This window comes from Lathamus discolor, chromosome 11 (assembly GCF_037157495.1).
Source record: "Lathamus discolor isolate bLatDis1 chromosome 11, bLatDis1.hap1, whole genome shotgun sequence".
Taxonomy (NCBI): Eukaryota; Metazoa; Chordata; class Aves; order Psittaciformes; family Psittacidae; genus Lathamus; species Lathamus discolor.
The window spans coordinates 3,047,116-3,052,710 of record NC_088894.1 but is presented as its reverse complement, the minus strand read 5'-3'; the positions used below and the strand labels follow the sequence as shown (position 1 = coordinate 3,052,710).

Genomic DNA, 5,595 nt, shown 5'->3' with positions numbered 1-5,595 from the left:
CCCCACCATAAGCATGCGGGTCATGTTCCAAAAGCCAGCATGGGATAACTGTGGGTAAAGAGGCACTCATTGAAGATATCAGCAGCACCTGTGTTGAAGGTGCTGATGAAGGTCACAAACAGCTGAGCAAAGTGTGATTTCTGCCTGGGAACTGCATTTAAGTGCTGTTATTTTACTACCATCCTCTTATAGGAGCTTCAGCAGCCTTTTGTTTTGGCCCTGGCTTGCTGCCTCCATGCTTTCCTTCGGAAACTGCTTTTCCAGGCCAGCCCATTGCCACTTGGTGCCACAGCCGTCCCTGTGCCCACCAGGATGCACTCCTCCAGTAAGGACCAGAGCTCAAACAGGTTGCAGGATGCTATGCAGGTGACAATTGCTTTTCTGAGAGCGGGCTGATGTGCAGGATTGGCATGGGATGGGGAAAGGGAGGCTTTTGTACTGGCTTTGGAATTTCTCCTGTTAAGTAGGTGTTAAATATTATATTTTCCCTATCATAACCACAGTGAGGGTCGTTCCCCTGTGTGTGTATTTAAGCTATCCAATGTGGGTTGCTTTGTTCTTAATTTTGCTTACCTTAAGAAGCCCTTTAGCACATCAAATAGTTTCCCTAGATGAGGATTTATAGGAAGGTCTTGGGAGGGCTCAGAGCAATGTTGTTCCAGCAGCAAAAGCTTAACCTCCTCTTAGATCTTTATTTCTGCTATGTCCTGGGTTTGACATGGAGATGGTGGAGCTGCAGCCAGTGCTCCATTACAGCTGCCAGGACGAAGGAGATGTGTTGTCAGTTGTTCGAGGTTCTTTTATCCCATTTGAATGTGTCAGTCAACTGCCTCAAATCAAAGCAAGTGAGAAGGAGCCTTTAATGGTCATGATTAGAAACTTCAAACTTACCTTGCTTTTTTTATTACAGACGCTAAGTAAATGGTTGGCGGGCTCTTGTAAATCACAACATTTCTATATGTATATATCAAAGAGGCTCTCAGCTAAGCTGCTGGCAAAGACAGTGTCTGTTCCTATTGACTTCTCTTCCCCCTTCAGATTACTTTTGCACTGAATAAATTCAAATCATAATGTTAAAAATCAGGGATTCTTAACAAGACTCGCTATTGCTGTGATTAATGGGAGTGTGATGCAAGCTACTGTGCAGCCATTAGAAACTAGTTAGCTAATTAGTGTAATCACAGAGGTGGAAACAATTAAAAGACCTTAAAATAGAGGTAGCCTAACAACAACACTTTCCTTTGACCCAAAACTGGTGAGAAGAGGATGGTTAGCTGGATTAGGGACAGGGAAAGGTCTGGGAGTAATCGCCATCGATGGGGTCTTGGGGTTGGATCAGACAAGAACTAAAGCAGGTTTTACAGCAGTATAATCTAGGTTGCAGCAGAGTCATCTGGCAATGGTGCTTCATGGTACAGCATCCCTCTTCTGTCTTTACCCATTGCCACAAGTTTAGCGGCAAATTAATCAAGAAACAGGTACTCGTGCTGAGCCAGGATCCGGCTGGCTCTTTCTTCCTTGTTTTTATTCCCTTTCATCTTTCCCAGGTTATTAGCAACCATAGTATTAAAACTTCATTCACCTTGCAGTCCCTGAGCCCTCCAGTTTTGGTTTCAGGAAAGGAAGAAATCGGTGTCCTAAGATGCTTAAGAAGAAAATCCTGTTAGGGGATTGCCTATATTTGTATAGCTTATGGTGTATTTATGTCAGTTATTCACTGTAAGTTTCACAGGACTCTAACAGCTGGTTGCAAATCTCTTGCTAAGAGGGAAAAGCCTTTCTGGGCAGAGGAGAGGGTGGCAGTGGTTGTCAGAGCTGTTCCCAGAAGCTGGGTGACAAACAGAGCCACCGCCGTGCTCAACCCAGGTTGGTGTGAACAGTCCTGACTCCATTGTGCAATACAGGTACATCAGTGTGGTGGTGAATCCTAAGCAACTCCCAAAATGGAGTCTCTCTGGTCTACCAGGCATGACTGTTGAGACTCATCCTGTTAATGAGAGACATGAGACTGTGTGATGAGCTGGATCTTGCCCTTGGTGATTAGAAGTGACCCACCTCTTGCTGCTAGATGAAATGGCTCCATGCAACGGGCTATAAAAATCCCTAACTGGTAATTTTGCAGTTGGGATGGGTCACCACTATGGCCACCTCCATTGGCTCTTATAATTTCTGCCACGGTTCTGTGCGCGTTTCGTTTGACCTGGGTATAATGAGCAAAGCAGACTGAAGTCGCTGCAGCCACAATCAACAATCATCTGCTGAAGCTGATGAATATGCCGAGACTGCAAAGTGGGTCTTCATTAGCTATTCACATGCTAAGAGCAGCCCTTATTTATTCTGCTTTCCTAGGTGAATCTATTTTTGACTGTCTTTTGTGCTTGTCTGGAGGGTGGGAGGCTGAACAGAGGGTATCACCACTGCCAGGTAAACAGATCATTGTCATGGAAAAATAGACTGTGACACCAAGTTGGCAGCACGTTGAAAAGCAGAAACAATGTGATGCTGTTTAGAGAAGGAAGGAATAATTTTCCCCAATGACACCTCTAGTAGGAGGCAGAACTTTACCATTTATTTGCAGCTCAAATGAGGTATCGCAGCAGTAGCATGAACTGTGCTTCCAGCTTGTCTTTTCATTAACCTTTTTTTTTTTTTACTGCTGTAGCAGGGAACACTGTTTCCAGGGAGGCTTTGCAGGGCCATTACTGGAAATGCAAGACCAGAGTGTCCCACCTGGATTCCCATGCATGTGTGTTGCTATTGCAGCCAAGTGGATGAGCCTGCTGCATGTAGATGGGCTTCCAATGAAGAAAGGAAACTTATATATACATACACACACACACACATATATATATACACATACATATACACACACGCACAAGCCTGCTGAAGAGGGATTTTGGAGCAGCAGGTCATGGTAAGCTTTGTTTCAGGGGACCCTTTTGTTCCACCAGCTTGGCTATGTGAATTACATCATGGGCATCCAGGACAGTGCTGAACTCCTGCCAGCACCAGTGTCTTCATGAGAAAGGTGCCTTTTTCATCTGCACACCCCCTTTTCCACACTGGCCATCGCTTAAACTTTCTCATGTAAGCTCTTCTTAAAAGTCACAGCTCTCACTGTGCGGGGGCCAGTTGGGTGCAGATGCCTCTTGCCCTCCCAGCCCCATCAGTCTGCAGTGAAGGCTGCCCTCTTCTGACATTGGGAGTATCTGGGGGATGCAGTGGCTGAGCTAATGCCCAGCAACCTCTGCCAACACTCAGCCTGGTCCCACCTGCATCAGGCACAGTCCAATGATGTCCCATTCCAGTGAACATAGACCAACATAGCCTCATGCATACCTTAAAGGCACCTGATGCTGGATCCAACCTGCATCCCCCTCCAGCAGCATGTGGGTGCTGCTTGAGAAATCACCCAGAGCACTGCATTCCTTCTGCAGAAGAGATCATAGAATAGCTTGGGTTGGAAAGGACCTTAAAGCTCATCCAGTTCCAAACCCCTGCCCCAGGCAGGGACAGATTGATCAAAGTCCCATCCAACCTGGCCTTGAACACTCCCAGGGATGGGGCATTTCCATTTTACCTCCAAACCTGCCCAGCACCTGTTCATGTAATCTGGCAGGGTGGGAACGAGTACAGTGCTCATCTGAGTTATCTTCTTCCAGGTGAGTCCATAGTGCTGCAGACTATGTGGGTGATGCCGTGGTTAGCAGAGTGTTGCTCTGGGAAAGCCTTTTTTGTATGAACAGTGATGCAAGCTGAGCACTTGCACCTCCAAGGTTTATAAACAGCTGACCTATGAGAGATTACTCTTCTCTTCCCTTGTGCTTTTGACCTTATTTGCTCAAAAGGAAACATCATCTAACTTTCCAGGGTATACCATGACTCTTCAATCCGACATGAGAATATTCATCTGCCGTAAGAATGCATCCGTTCCGCATCTCAGGTCTTCATACACTGGAGTGGGAATTGCAGCGTCCTGAATTTGGGACACCAGGACCTCAGCCCCATGTCTCTCCATCAGTGACACCACTGTGGGGCTAGTCACTGAGCTGGTTCTGCACCAGTTCCTCATGGGGAAAACTGGGATTTCTTGGGCTTTGAGCACCTTCAAGTTTTGTGGGAGAGGTGAAACCCTTCCCATCCAGCCCTGTGGGTCTGGCTGAAAGAAAACCCAGCTTTACAGCTCAGAGTAACCCCATTTGCCCTGCTTCAGCCTCCCTGTGTCACCTCCTAGAAGAGGCCTTCAAGGCCGTTTCCCTGCTGAAACGTCAGGCTCTGCACACCATGCTCGGTGAGCACAGAAGCTCACGCTTCTGACCGCGCGTTTCCTGTGGGTCCCTAATCGTGTCTGTGCAATCAGGCTGTGCTGCTGGCACCTCCCCTTGCTATTTTGGGGGGGCCACAGAGGCCTTTCCGGGAAGGCAGTGGGGGTCTATCGGGTTTATGTGTGGGGGGCTGTGAGGAGCTCTAAAGCTGTGTCTGTATTGAGCTGGAGCAGCAGGGAGGGTTATTTGAAGGCGAGAGGCCATTTATTTGTGGGCAGATGTGGTTCTCGCTCTGCTCTACAGCTTTCTGCCTCCCATCCACCACAAGTGATTTAGAAGATACTATTTCACTCAGGAAGTGCATGCTTTTAGATACAGACTGATTTACCTGGGGTGTATTCCCTCCTTTCTCTCCTTTGTGGCTTATTCCTGAATTAGGGGCCCCCCAAACCCCGTTGGATGCAGAGAAGGACTCGGAGCCACCTTCGCATTTTGTTGCGTTTCCCTCTGGATCAGGGTGGTGGCATTTCCAGTCCCCGGAGTGCTGGGGAAGATGGGTTTAACTGAGCCCACAGCGATACCAAAAGCCTCAGAAAGCGCTTTCTTCCTGCCTGGACCACCTTTCCTTGTCTTGCCACTAGATGGGAGAGTGAGACTGGGCTAAGTCTGCTTCGTCCTTATCCCGATAGGAATTCCGAGGGGAGCTGGAAACTGAGAAACGCCCGCAGGTCGTTGTGCAAATCATTCCATATCGGGATTGGTGTGGGTAACCCCCAAAGTACCTCTTTATTGCCTAACCCCAAAAGTGCGTGTTCTGGGGAGGGCTGCCTGATGCACCTCAGTACCGATGTCCCAGCACTGTGACCTCATGCATGGGGGATTCACTTACACAAATACTAGGTAGATTCTTGGGGTGAAATACTCGACTTTTTTCATACCCATCTGTTCTGGGCATAGGGAAGTGGGAAAAGCACTTGCAGCTCACTCCTCTCATCCACATCCCAGATCCTTCTTCCCAGGAAACCAGGTGAGATGAAGAGGACTTCATCATCTCATCCTTTCCTTCTCCACCTTTTCTCCTATAGGATTCTTGTTTAAGGATGCCCCCATTAACACCATTCCAGATCGGAAGCTGGCTGGTGCAATGACTGCACATGGAGGAGGAGATTCCATGCCTTGGTCTGACGCTGCTCACCTCTGCATCTGCTGCAGGGAAGGAAGGGGAAGGCACACGACTCATTAATGTCTTATTAAATTTACTTTCACTGCAGCACTTCCCACCTCCTGAGACTCTTCCCGAGGTTTTGCTGGAACAAGTATGTCTGGGAAT

At 47.9% G+C, this 5,595-nt stretch overlaps 1 long non-coding RNA gene across 1 annotated transcript; it reads left to right on the top strand.

Annotated features, from left to right (window-relative positions):
• The first annotated feature begins 224 nt into the window (after positions 1–224).
• Positions 225–5,395, top strand: LOC136020488 (uncharacterized). The gene is made up of 3 exons (XR_010615348.1): positions 225–366; positions 3,871–4,291; positions 5,351–5,395. It is a non-coding gene; the product is annotated as an uncharacterized LOC136020488 (long non-coding RNA).
• Positions 5,396–5,595: the final 200 nt, after the last annotated feature.